This window comes from Humulus lupulus, chromosome 2 (genome assembly GCF_963169125.1).
Source record: "Humulus lupulus chromosome 2, drHumLupu1.1, whole genome shotgun sequence".
NCBI lineage: Eukaryota > Viridiplantae > Streptophyta > Magnoliopsida > Rosales > Cannabaceae > Humulus > Humulus lupulus.
In genome coordinates this window covers 274,712,638-274,728,131 of record NC_084794.1, presented here as the reverse complement: position 1 = coordinate 274,728,131, position 15,494 = coordinate 274,712,638, and positions in this window count along the sequence as shown.

Genomic DNA, 15,494 nt, shown 5'->3' with positions numbered 1-15,494 from the left:
GTCTTTCCTGGACAACTCTTCTTCGTGCTGAGCCCGAACCCTGGCAGCCTCTTCACGATCAATCGTAATCCGGGCAGCCTCCTTGGCTAGGGCCTCCCGGGTAGCTTCCTGATGGTTAATGCCCCCCCCCCCCCCTAGCTCCATTTGATTCATCTACAGCTTCACCAGTATTTCTGCCACCAGATCCGCATTCCAATGGGCCAACAAGGTATCCTGGAACAAGTCAAAGTTAGAAAATCCTCAAAAAATAATGATGAAGGAAGAAAAGACAAAACAAATATGTGATTTACCGCGGTGGCCTAATGATGAATGGCCTGGGAGACGAATAAGGCATCCTGGCTAGCCAAGGTAGCATATTGCTTCAGCTAGAGGGTGGAAATGGTAGTCCCCACTTGGGCTAGCAAATCTGCAGCCAACGGAGCCGTGTCCTGACCCAGTTTAGGTCAAATCCCGAGCTCGGCTACCAATCGGTCCATGGGCCACTTCGTCCCGTTGGTCCCAACCTTCATCCCAGGACTGGGACACCACCTTCATCCTCTCTTCCCGGAGGATCAAGTCCCCTTCCTCGGGAAGGGCTGGGTTGACAGGAAGCCTGGGCACATTCGAATTCTATTGTGTGACAATCAGGCTCTCCCTAGAGAAATTCTCCTTGGCCAAAGCATGATCCTTGGTCCTGGCCCTCTTGGCCCACTTTGGGGACTCTGCAACGACCAAGTCTACTACCCTCTTCTCCACCCTTCATCTTTAGGGGGCTCATGTTCCAATTTAATAACATGGAGAGGAACAGATTGGGGCAGGCTTGGTCCGATAGGTACCGTCGGAATGGAGCCCTCTACCAGAACTCTCTTGGGATCCTCTGGGAATTGTTTTGAGTCCCCAAGGACCAGCTCTGTGATCGTCTTTTGGGATGGCCCCTCGGCAGCCTTCTTCGCCAAAGCCTTGTCCACAACCGCCCTGCCCACGATCATCTCCTTCGTCTTGGCCACTGGATTGGACATCTTTGAATCACCTGGATCGCAGCTCTGTGATCGTCTTTTGGGATGGCCCCTCGGCAGCCTTCTTCGCCAAAGTCGTGGTCGCAGCCGCCCTGGTCGCGATCATCTCCTTCATCTTGGCCACTGAATTGGACATCTCCGAATCACCTGAAATGGGAATTAACACAACTGATCAGTGGTGTAAAGGAATAGGGACCACAAACAAATATAGAAAGCGTGAATTCGATCCCCCATATACAAATCTTTTGGGATGGCCCCTCGGCAGCCTTCTTCGCCAAAGTATAATTCCTCCAGAACAGACCCTTATTTATAAACTGGGCCTAACTTAACTCCCCTAGTGCGAAAGCATGAATTCGATCCCCCATGTCATCCGGGTCTGAAAAACTACCGTATTGAAGGAACTGGGATGAATGCATGAGGGACAATAGATCCACGATAATGAGGCAAGGAAGCCCCACATTGCTAATTGTCACAGATAGATAATGATTGTACCGTTGCATATTCCTACCTAAGTCCTCAAGATGAGGGGAATAAGTAAAAATCAAAGGCGTTTTACCTTGCAGTAAACAAAACTAAGGAGCTAGGTGAACAAGGAAGAAAAGTGACTTACCCACACGCTGGAAGTCCAACACCAATGTGGGGTTCTTCTCCAAGAGGCACCCGGATGTCATAAACCAATAATGTCTGACATCCGGGGGGTTCTTCCAAGTGTTGAATGGAGCCAAACTGATACCATGGGATTTCAGTCTGTAAAACTCGTCCTGCGTCTTGTTCTTAGAATTAAGTTGCGGCTCCAGCTTGTAAAAATATAGCACCTCCGCGGGGGTAGGCGTTGGTATCTCTTTCGATGTGTATAATATGCACCATCCTGCGATCAACTTGTATGCTTAGGGAAAAACCTAGAAAGGCGCAATCCCCACGAACTTAAGGAACCACGCGAAGTAATCATGCAGCGGAAAAGTAGCCCCCGCACTAATGTGACCTATGCTCCAAGTGCCAAACTCGCCCACACTGGTATGGGCCTTCTCCTCCTTCTGGGCCAATCGGTTGTACCAGGTGTTTCTCCAAAGCATCCAACATTTGATAGTTCCGGAACTCGTTCTTCTCCCCATCCATTTCCCATGTATTGCTAGTGAGAAGTCTGTGCCTTTATAGGACTATGGGGTCCGATTGAACGGCGTCTTCCAGATGAAGAATGATACCATGACTCATGATCAGGGACCTGAAAGCGACAAAGAAAACAAAAGGCAAGCAATTAGCACCAAAACAGAAGTAAATTGGTTGAAGGACAGGGGTCTCCTAAAAACTGCTTGGAGAGGTCCCCTCCGGACCCAAATAAAGGATTAATAGAGATCCCTAGACCTTCAGTCGGGAACAAAAGATTTTCTAACTCACCCAGAATAGTCTAGAGGCATCTGAATTGATCCAGGACAACCAGGCTAATAGAAGCTATCACCTAGAAAATCTATGGTTCATGCCTACCATGATCTTATTCAGAACCACCCTACACGGTGGTCACGACCCTAATATTTTTTTGGTCGTAGGAATAACAAGATAATAAAAACAACTAAAAATGAACAAAAATATGAGAAAAATGACCGAAAAACTTACTAAGGGATATTGAACTTGAAATTCATAGAGTCTCAGGCGATAGCGTTAGAAAAATCTCAATCTTGAACTTGAGAAGATGATGCAGTAGTTCGTCGACACTCCCAAATGTGTAAGCCGGGGCAGAGTTCTCTGCTGGCTGAGTAGGAAGAGGCCTAGTTGAAAATAGATGAACACGAAGGTGAATTAAGCACCGGAGAATCTCGTCGACAAAATGGGACATAAAAAACTTTCCTTTCTACTCTAAATATATGAAATGTGTAAAGTTTGGAAATGAATTTGTCGAGGTATTTTTAGGATAGAATTCCATTATTTGATCCAACAGTCCACAGTGGAGATCCCAAGAGTATCCCCATTCGACGGTTTCAGATGGTGCGAAGGCTTTAATTGGCCTAGTCGAACACTAAATCATGGATTCATCAACCCACAATCAGCACCTGCCTCATCCAATGGTCGATGTTGAAAATCTTAAGGCTATCCCCATCCAAAGGTTCCAGTTGATGCAGAAACATTAAACAACCCACTCGAGTACAAACCTTTTTCGTGCAGATGGGATGTCTCGAGAATTACGGTGACACCCATCGATCACCTCGGCAATCAAAAGACTCTTTTCAGATTTTTAGGCGCGAGATGCGTAGACACACCATCAATATGGAGACACGTGTCTGAGACCTTGAGAATTTGAAAGGACGGAGATCGCCGAAATGGCCCCCAAGTAAATGAACCCGACTTCTGGTAAGCAAACCAGGATATTTGAGATTGATCCGGGAGAGTAAGGCAAGTCTCCACCATGGAAACACGGATGAAGACTTGGGGGGTAAATTTGGTCCCTTTTTTCCACCAGTAACACATGGCATGACCCAATGGGTTTGTGGACCACTTAAAGAGGTCCGGGCCAATCCTGAGCCCAATGAACGGGGAAGGAAGAAACCCTAATAGCCCAATTATCATCGAACCTAACGACGTTCGATGGGCGTGAACCTAATGAAGGAACTGGGACTAAGATGCAGGCCCGACTCATCTCCCCGGTCCCGACCAACCTACATCCTCCGGGATGCCAACTCAGGTGGAAGACTAACCAATTGATGGAGATAGACCTTATCAAGAATCCAAGGGAGACACTTAGTGTCACGATGTCCATCTTGGCAAATGAACCCAAGTCCTTCCGAACGAACCAGGACTCCGATAAGTGAACCGAGCATTAGTAAACGAACCTGGACCACAGGTCCGGATAGGGTAAACCTGATCTTCCCTGATGCGGACATGTCCCAGAGAAATCCGAAAGATGGTCTTCGCAACTAACCTATAGAAGAAGGTTCGCACGGAACATACACTATTCCTAGGAAACAGTACTGCCACTACTCTAACAGATCCTGTCCCCAGGATCCCCTTAAGCCCACGCGGACCAGTCCGAACTAATGTACAATGGGCAGTTGTAAGGCTTGTCCATGCCGAAGCTGGCCCAATGGGCCCAGATTAACTACATTTTATTATATAACATTCCTTGTATTATGACTCCATTAACAAGTGAACCATGATTACATCCTTATTGGGCCCAGATTAGTCCGGCCCAAGCCCACTATGCTCGACTACCTATAAATAGGGCCAGTTGTGCACTGTAGCAGGGATCCCAGATTTTCTCTTGTAAGCAATTACTCTGCTAAAACTTGTAGAAAACTCCATTTTCAAAAGCTCTCTAAAGTATAATACTATTGACTTATGGACTAAGGCTCATTAATGTTCCAACCATGTAAAAAACTCAGATTGCGCATCTCTAATTCTTTCTCTTCAGCTCTTGTTTCTTAATATATTTCTAGTTTCTAAAAAACTCAATAAACAATCACTTTTGCTCCAGTTCTATATATCACTATATACAAAGCATCTTCACTAAAATGTCTTACTGCGCTAGCGACCAAGATCTAGGTCACTTGTATTCATAATACTAGCGAACTGTACTCGCAATAATTAATCTAAAGATTCCATAACTTTATTTTACTGTGAACTGTTTTTAAGTTTATTATCTTAATCTCGATCCTCCCATACCAATATGAGATTAAGACCACATAGATAAACTTTGGAATTTTCTTATATTTACTTAATATTAACAACATAATATCATACATAATCTACATATATAATAATAATTCAATTCAATTATTTATTTCATTTCAAACATTTGTCAACTACAATTGCTTTAAGAGCACTATTCCCAATAGAAGATCCTAAGGCAAGGATACTTTTGGCCAACATTGAAGAAGGACTGTGTAGATTACGTCTGCAAATGTGAGCAATGCCAAAGGTACGCGAAGGTCCCATGAGCTCCTCCCACGGAGATAACCTTGATGATCTGTCCCTAGTCTTTTTCTGTTTGGGGAATTGAATTGGTAGGTTCCCTTCCGGCCGGGAAGGGCAGATTGAAATATGCCATTGTAGTCGTCGACTATTACACCAAGGGGGTCGAGGCAGAACCAATGAACACCATCACCTCCAAAAAATCCCTGGACTTTGTCATCAACAATATTGTGTGTCGATAAGGCCTCCCTCACAAAATCGTGTCTGACAACGGGAAGCAATTTGATAGCATCCACTTCACCGACTTCTGTGAAAGACATGGAATCGTCAAAAGCTTCTTCGCAGTCGCAAGGCCTCAAGAAAACAGAGGTCGCACACAAGATTTTAAAGGGGACACTGAGGAAAAAGCTACAAGCCTACAAGAGCAAGTGGCCGGAAGAGTTGCCTAGCGTCCTATGGGCATACCAGACCACGGAAAGAACTTCGATCGGACATACTCCTTACTCAATGGTTTATGGATTTGAAGAAGTCATCCCAGTAAAAACTGTAGTCCCATCCCATAGACAAGACACATACGAACCCGTTTGAAATCATGCCTTGCTCCAAGAATCCCTATATCACATTGAAGAGATCCAGAAGAATCACAAGTGCAATTGAAGACGTATCAGGGAAGGATTTCCAGGCACTTTAATTATAAAGTTAAGAGCCGAAAGTTCGAGACTGGTGATCTGGTCTGAAAAATAGTCTTCCGTCCATCTCAAGATTCAAAAGTGGGGGTTCTAGGACCTAACTGGGAAGGACCATATGAGATCCAAAATGAACTATGTCCGGGAACATATTGCCTAAAGCGGCTAGATTAAACAGAGGTCCCAAGGGCCTGGAACGATGAACACCTCCGCCAGTACTACCAATGGTTAGGAGGATTTAGCCGTATCTTCTCTTTCTAACATTTTTATTTTCAAGTAATGTACACCCCAGGGGCATTTCTTATTTAATGAAAATGGTGTGAACAAAGCATCATAAGAAATGTTTTAATAAAAGAAAAAGTTCATGTCCGTTTTTAATTTTTACATGAACAAGTGACCTAAGAGTACACTCTTTGGTCACTTGAGGGGTAGAACCATCTACACATTCTAGGATAAAAAATGATGCAAGGCTCAAAGCTTATTCCTAATCCGGATTCGTATGGAATTGGGGGTTCAAAACCCAACTCCCAAAAAACTAGTCCAGACCTAACATGGTCCGGGATAGTTTAATCCTTATTTATTGTTTCCCTAAAATGGTCTAGGACTGTTGGACTTGAATCTTAGGTTTGAATTAATTAAATTTAGTCTCCTTAACGATCCAGGCTGTTGAAACCTTACCCTTAGATTTAGGACAAATTAATCAAATTCTATTTGATAATTCCTTAACGGTCCAGATCGTAGGAACCCGAACCTTGGGTTCGGGATAAGTTAATTAACTAATTTATTCCTAAGAACTCTTAAATGTCGTTGGAACTTGAACCTTAAATTCAGGACAAAACATTTAAAATCCATATGAAGTCCATAACAGTCCAGGTCGTTGGAACTTGAACCTTAGAATCAGGGTACACCAATTAAATTATATCTAGTAAGTCCAAAATGGTCCAAGTCGTTGAAACTTGAACCTTGGTTTCAGGATAAATTAATTAACTTTCCCAATTTTTCCTCTAATGGTCCTGGCGATTGGAACCAGGATTCCACATTAAAAAATTCATGCATAGTGGTAAAACACTTAGCGAATTTTTAAAGAAATAAATGAGTATAAAGCAGGATATAATGATGAGCAAGGATAGAAACTGATATAATAACTAGATAATAAGATAAATAATTGTCTTAAGCACATCTGCGCCCATAAAGAAGATTAGCCAAAGAAAGTATGATCTACAAAAATAGGGAAGTCCTAAATAAAATTACAAAGGCTCAGGCATGTGCTTCATTTTGATCCAAGATATCTAGGGCAGCTTCATCCTATTGACCCTCGGCAAGGAGCTCTGCATCTTTTTTCCCCTTGACCACAAATTCGGCTCTCTTTGTAGTTGGATCTTGAAAGACTTGGAGATTCATATTTTTGTCTTGGAGCCAAGCCATAAAAAGGGCTTCATCGAAAGTGGCCGCCAGTAACTCATCAACTTGCTCATTCTCCTTGCGAGCCTTCTCGCTCCACTCCCACTCCAGCTGGGCTCGGATCTCCAAAGCCTGGACTTGGGTCTCGAGAGACTCCACCTTCTCTCGCTATTGACGCAGCTGGGCCTCAGCTGCTTCCAAGAGTGCCTTGAGTGAAACTTCTAAGCCACGGGCTGGGCAACTCCATCCTCAACTTCTCTAGCTCTCCGGTCAGGTTGTCCATTACCATCTTATGGTCAGCATCTTTCCTTTACAAAGCTTCCTCATGCTGAGCATGGACCCGGGTAGTCTCCTTGTCAAGGGCCTCCTCGCAGCTTCCCATTGGTTAATGGTGTTGGGAATAGTGCCCTTAAATCAATTGTAGTTGACAAATGTTTTAAATGAAATAAATAATTGAATTGAATTATTATTATATATATATAGATTATGTATGATATTATGTTGATAGTATTAAGTAAAAATCATAATACTCCAAAGTTTATCTATGTGGTCTTAATCTCATATTGGTATGAGAGGATCGAGATTAAGATAATAAATTTAAAACATTTTGCAGTAAAATAAAGTTGTGGAATCTTTAGATTAATTACTGCTAAAACGGTTCACTAGTATTATGAATACAGGTGACCTAGATCTGGGTCACTAGTGTTGTAGGACATTTTAGTGAAGGTACTTTATATATAGTGATATATAGAACAGGACCAGATGTGATTTGTTAATACTTTTTTAAACATCGTTTCATAGTATTAATGAAACACATCAAACGATGATCATATACACGATGATCTTAATCCTTAGGTTACTATGAACTCTTATATATGTCATTTGATCATTTGATTCATGCGTTAAGGTTTGTCAGAATGATCAGGCTAAAAACAATTGTTTTGGGGACTCAATGATATATATGGCTGGAGACATGATTAATAATCTAATATTTATTGAAGCTTAATATTATAGGTCCCCAGGGTGTCTCTATCAACACCATATCAAGGTAATAGTTGATACAAGGGCAAAACTATAATTTGAAAATTGGAGAAGAATTGTATTCTTCTTGTCAAGTATACAATTATATGATGATTGAGATTAAATAATTAATTTGGAATTGATTATTAAATTTTCGAAAATATGTTTATTAATTTAAATATATATAATTTTCGAAATTCATATTTATATAAATAAAATTTTGAAATTAATTATTTTATTTGAGTGGGAGAAAATAAAATTGATAAGTCAAAAATAGTTTTTTGATTTATTGAATTTTAAAAGATGATGATAATGATGATCATTAATTTGATTTTTGAATTTTGAAATATGGTTGTCATCTTTTTCCTTAAAAAGATAAAGCCATATTTTGTGGAAGAATTGATTTTAGTTAAATAAATAAACAAAAGAAAAATAAAATATAACGACCCAAATTCCCTAATGTGGCTTAATGCCTGGATTAGGAGGCCATGAGAATCATAATTTATTAATTTTGCAATTAAATGATTATATTCATGATTATGTGAGTTATATTGTTATATGATGATAAATGCATGCATGTGAGTCCGTTTTTCATTATAAGGAGGGCAAATTTGATTATTTTCATGCATGTTGGGAATTTATGGATGAGGCCACATTATTATGCGGATATGTTCGAGCTATTCGGCATGAGACGATCTTAGAATGCAAGTTAGCGGTTTGGTCATAACGGGGTCAATTATTGGGATATTGGATAATGAGAATGATTATTTGATTATATATTGGGAGTTAGTAAAATCAAAAGCAAATTCTAGGAATTTTGGCTATTTTACCCCCGGGGGCGTTTTTGGGCCCCCGAGCATTAGGATTTATTTGAGGTTACTTAAGTTTGAAGTAACATGTCAAAAGGAAAATTACGTTCTACCACTTTTTTTCTTCCTCCCATTATCTTTTTTACTGTTCATCGCATTTTTGAAGGAAACTTGAGTTTTAGGACTCTGATTCAAGCGAGGATTGAGTTATAGCAATTCTAGGAAAGATTAGAAGTTTATTAACCAGAGGATTTAGCGAGAAACGACTCAATTTGAGGTAATTCAAGCTTTAAGTTTTTAGTTTTCGAGTTTCTAGGCTTTGAATTGGATTTTATGTGTTGATGAGTTTTTGATTTTTTTTGAGCCTCAGTATTTGATGGTTTTAGGCCATTGGGATGTTTGGGAACTTTGATTTTGGGATTTAGAGATGTTGGAGTAGGTTTTTGGAATGATTTAAAAGAGGAAAAATGAAGGTTTTTGGCTGGGTTCCAGGTGGGGTCGCAGCCCTGTTCTTGGGTGTCGAACTTAGTGAAGAAAAGAGGTGGAGCTGAAAGGCCTTGGGGACGTGGCGCCTGGGAGGCGGGCCGTGACGCGTGGTGGAAAAGCTTATGACTGGCGCCTCTGTTTGGAAGGTGGGTCGCGGCTCAATAGGGTGGGGCCGCAGCGCTTAAGGGCATTTGTGGCTGGAATGGTGTTTCAATCATGGGAACTCAAACCTTAGGCCTCAGGATCATTCCTACTACCCGATTTAGTAGGGTTCGACGTCCCGGAGGCTAGGTCATGGTTTTGGAACATTTTATTACTCATTTTATTGATGGGATTTTATATTTGGTTATGACTAGGTGACCGCTAAGGGACTTAAGGACTAATCGTTCTCAAGGGTCGCTCTTTTATTATTTCACGCTCAAACCAGAGGTAAGAAAACTGCACCCAGTAAGTGACATGCATGGTTATTGATGAGGCATGTTGAGTGCTCTATTTGTATATATGGAATGCATATTAAATGGTTACCAGTTTTGCTCATCTGTGTATGGCACTGACCTATGAGTCAAGAAACGACAATGGTGTCAGTATTGACTGTGAAGCTGTGACTTATTAGTCAAGTTCGGCAGTAGTACTGAGCACTGGTCGTATGGAATTGGCCTGTGGGTCAAGAACGGTATTAGCGTGTTTAACGCAAGCCAAAAATATTAGATCTAATCAACATAAGCATTATCAACATAAGTATGAAATGCTTGACCGACCTTAAGTTTGATGAAAACAAAAGCGCTTGTCTAGTCTAGAGGCTAGTTACTTAGAGCCAGAGCCAAAGGGCTCAGTTGCTATCATCATTACGATATTATTATTATATTTTTTTATTATTAGGAATAATATGGTAATACATATATGATATAGAATAAAAAGAAGAAGAAAGAAAGAAAGAAAAATACAAGAGAGAATTCAAAAAAAAGTTTTATAATTTGTTAGACAATAAATTGTCTTCTTCTTCTTTTATTCTAACCCTTCTCAAGCCATAATCCAAGTTCTCATGTGTTAAGAAATACTTGTGATTCCTAAATTATAACTCATGTTCTCTATGTGTCCACACACATCTTGAGGTGTAGAGAACACTCCGGAAGATCGTGGTTTGAGTGCTCAAAGCATTGGATAGGAAGATCGATATATATATATGAAAAGACTCAAGTACACTTGATAGGCTTCAAGAGGTAAATACTCATGTTCTTGAATATTTATGTATATGTTTATATGATATATATATATATAAATATATTGTATATTTATATATTCTATGGTTAATAATATTGTATGTTAATATTTCTGTTTGGATGTTTTTCTTGATCATATCAACTGTTTATATGAGAGATGGAAATTTTTTGGTGTTATGTAAACTGGGCTCACCACGTCAATTCCCCTGCACACTCTGATTGCTCCCCTACGCACTCTGATTTCTTTCCAACAAACGACCCCTTCCAGCTCCTCAGACTCTAAATATTGCCCTCCTAGCACGCTAATCAAGACCCTAATCCTTATTAGCAAATTTGGGACACTACACAGCTCCTCAGACTCGGCCCACTTCGCAAGGCGCATACATTTCGCCTTCAACCTCTCCGCGTCGGCCTTGATCACGGCTTCCACCACCTCAATATTAATGAGGGCCAACTCCTCCCTCAGAGCAGGATCTCTCTTGCACTGCAGTCAACGGAGGTTGTGGGTGTCTATCAATTGATGGCTAACAGAAGATGATCTGTGTTCACTAACCACCCCCACGTCAAAATCTTCAGCACGTCTAGGCATATAGACTTGTTCATTGGAACGTGAATATCTGATGAAAGATAAAATAAAAAGAAAGATGAAGCATAGAGTGGGAAAAGAAAACTTACCCACACGCTGAAAATCTAGCACTAAAGTGAGATTCTTCTCCAGGAGGAATAGTGTCTGACATCCAGGGGTGTTTCCAAGTGCTGGATGGATCCGAACCAACATTACAACACTTCAATCTGTAAAACTCGTCCTGCATCTTCTCCTTGGAATTCAGTTGCAGCTCCAACTGGTACTAGAATAGCACCTCCGGGCGAGTGGGCTCTGCCATCTCCTTCCATGTGTAGAATACATACCACCCACGAGCAACTTGTACGCCTAGGGCAGAAGTTAAAATGGTCCGATCCCCACAGCTCCTGCACTAATGTAGCTCGTGCTCCAGTCCCCGAATACACCCACTCCAGTGTGGGCCTTTTCTTCCTTCCGGGCCAGCCTGTTGAAGAAGAGTCCCAGAGTCGACTCTACCCTGAAGGATTTCTCCAACTCGTTTAGCATCCGGTAGTTTCAAAACTCATTCGTCTCTGCGACCATTTCCCACGTATTTCCAGTGGGAAGCTTATGCCCCTCCAGGATGACTATGGCCGCATTTACATCATCCTCTGAATAAAGTGTGATGCCATGAGCCATGATCAGAGACCTAGAAGTGATAGGAAAAGCAAGAACCAAGCAGTTAGCACCAAAACCAAAGAAAAATGGTTATGGTTGGGGATTCTCCTAAACTTCTTGGAGAGGTCCCCTCCGGACAGTGCTCCAGAACAATTAAGGTCCCAGGAGCATAAGTCGGGAACTAAAAGCAAAACAACTTTGCAGAGGGAAAAAATTCACTCGGACGATTTTAAGGCACCCGGGTTCGTCGATTCATCACACTACCTAAAAAGTTTAGAAGGAAATTTACCCTAAAAATTTCTCTATTATTCATCACACTACCTAGAACCACCCAACGTGGTGGTCACGACCATAACATTCAACATGAACACGGAATCAATATGATAATAGAAAACAATAAGGGAAAACAAAGAAGTGGTCAGAAACACTTATTGGAGAAATTTGAACTTGGGGTTAGTTGGTGAAGAGGCGGGAATGTTGGTAGAAACTCAACCTTGAACTTGAGAAGACGGTAGAACAGTTCGTCAATGTTCTCAGAAGAATCATCCGGGGCAAAGTTGTCCTCCTGATGAACGAAGGGCGGGTTCAATGGAAATAATTGGGCTCGGAAATGTAGTAAGCGTTGGAAAATTTCATCTGCAATTTAAGACATTCAAGGTTTTTACTCTTTGCTCTCCAGTTCGAAAATATAAGATCAGTAAAAATGAGGAAGGGAGCCCACCCGCGTATTTATAGGAGAGAAATATGCCATCCACACCTTTCCAATCCAATGGTTCGCATTGAATACCCTCAGGAAAAATGCATCTGACGGTTCTGAATAGCGAAGGTACATTAACCAACCCAATCAAGTGGTAAAATGTCGATTCGTCAATCCACAATCTATGCATTTCTCATCCAATGGCTCAAATTTAATATCCCAAGAAAATCCACATCTGACGGTTCCAAACAGTGAAGGTACAATAAATAGCCCACTCGAGTGCTAAAAGAGTCGTTTCACCTAGATGGGACACTTCGGAAAATGCATTGACATCCATCAGTCACCCTGGACAACAAAGGAATTTCCACACATCTTTTGGGAGCGAGTGGCGCCAACGTACCATTCACCTGGAGACACGTGCCTGGGTCATTGGAAATTCGAAAGGTTGGGGTTAATCAGTTGGCCCCCAAGGAATTGAACCGAGACAAAGAGGCAAGTCTCCACCGCACGAACACAGATGAAGACTTTGGGGTAAATGCTGTCCATATTTTTCACCAAGAAGATGTGACATTGTCAAATGGGCTTCATGAACTCTCAGGAGAGGCCTGGGCCCAACCAAGGCCCAGCGAACACAAAGCAACCAGAAGCCTGATGGCCCAGACCCATCCTAGGTCCAATGACTGGCGAATAATCCAAGTATAATAAGAACTCGGACCTAAGATGAAGGCCCAGACCAACTTCATGAGTGCACACAACCTCCATCCTCCAGGATGTAGATCGGTATGGTGGACAGCCCAGTCCAAGGGTCGAATCCCACCTTGTGGGATCCGGATGGAGTTTCTGGGTCCATCCTCACATTTCAACTCGATACCAGGATATATCATTTGATCTGTCATCACTAACTAATGTTCGTCTTGGTAAATGAACCCGGGCCATACATACTGGTAGAACAAGATCTATACTTCATTAAGCTAACGTGTCCCCAAGAAATCCGGCAGTTGGTCTCCTCAACTAACCTACAAAAGGGATATGTACGGAACGTACAATGTTCCTAGGGATCGGTACTGCCACTACTCTGACAAATCCTATCCCCAGAATCCCTCAGACGGCTCACGCGCACCAGTCCATATCAACATACAATGGACAGATGTAGTGCTCAACCATGCTTAATCCGGGCTAGTGGGCCCATATTAAACACTCTGTATTCACATTCTCCACTTGTATTAAAGCTCCATTAGAGGGTAATTATGCTTATATCATTATTAGGCCTGGATTAGTCCGGCCCCAACTACATGGTCACCTATAAATAGGGCCATTAGTGCAATGTAGCAAGGATCTGATCCGACTTTTTCATGCATGTAAAAATGCTCTTGAACTTGCTGAAAAGCTCCGTTGGTAAATTCTCTAAAGCTCAATACAATTGACTCGTGGACTAAGGCTCATTAACGCCCCATCCACGTAAAAACTTTGGCCTTGTTTATTTCTTTCCTTTCTTACTAGCTCTGATTTCTTAATATATTTATAGTTTTAAAAAAGCTCGGTAAACACTAACGATAAGTAATCATATATATATATATATAGTTGGAAGTTCATAAAGCTTTCGTTTATATAATTCTAATCAAAGTAAGATCTTGCAATCAATAATCACAAAACCATTTTTGTCGTTGAAACTTTATAATCTTGAGCTCTAATGGAGTGGTGTTAGCATCGAGGACTAGGGGCGCAATGAGCGATTCTAGGTCATTAATGGTGATTAATCTACTCTTCTTTTTTCGTCTTCCTATGGCTCCTCAAAGTCCATTTTACAGTGACATCAAAGGCAACCAATAATATTGTTGTGGGGAGCTTTACTTCTTCAAATGAATTACTCTTCTTATCCTGCAAACCACCCATATAATAATGAATATCCCAACATTCTTGTTTATTTGTCAAATTTGAAGGCATCTATCTTCTCATTGATTTAGGTTTGAATAAATTATTTCTTTCCTAAGCAAATTAGACATTTGCTCAAACAATGTGGAAAAAGGTAATTAGACTTTCAGTTCGCTTAATTTGTGTGTAGTTATTTTCTATCACCCCTATTCTTACACCCTTTGTATTCATTAACTTATATAAATATATATATGTATAAATAGTTGATAGAATCCCTAATTCTGATAATCACAATTTTAGCAACCTAAAGTTGTAAAGCTTTCCTTAACAACCATACTTAACATCAAACTATTTTTTTTTATAAATTTAACTTTTACGCTCGTTTTCTATGAAAATTGCATAAAAAGTAAGCTTGTCTGCACACACAAGAATGGACATAAAAGTTTAATTATTCTCCAACCTCTATGTCGGCTATTATATAAAAACCGACATAAAAGTCTATTGTAGAATATTGGTTGTATGACTTTTACATCGCCCTAAAAGACATTGATTATAGATTTTTTTTTTAAAACCAACATCATTCCAGATTTAAAACAGAAGTTAAAACTTTAACTACTAGTAGTGACAAAACGTGATGATTATAATTGTTATACTCATTTTTGGAACAAGATGATGTGGCAAAGTGGTATGATGTGGACTGACAAAATGGGCTATTCGTAGATCATGTTCACATATGTAGGGTGTAAGTAGTCAGATGATGTTCGCACCCCCCAAATTGTTCGTTCTTCAAACATGTGAAGGTAGTTTTCTTGTAATGTTGTATTCCCTCTTTAGTTATATCATATGTTCATGATAATCTCGAAATTTGTAGGATTTAGCCAGTCCGGGCAATTAGTACTGACCTATTTCATGTAAACCTAATCACTCCTATAAATATAGGGAGAAGGAATCTAAACATTTTTTTAGAGACTCCATGGTACTAAAAGACTGATATTTCTCTGTAAACTCATAGCTCCATAACCACTAGAAATTCAATTGATTCAAGTTTATCTGATCTAGTAGTTGGAAGAGTTAATAGCAATAAAAGTGACTAGATGGATATGTAGTCTATTTATTAGGCCAAACCACTATATCTCATCTTCAATCATTACACATTTATTTCCTTTAGAGTTTGTCCATCTACATTGTG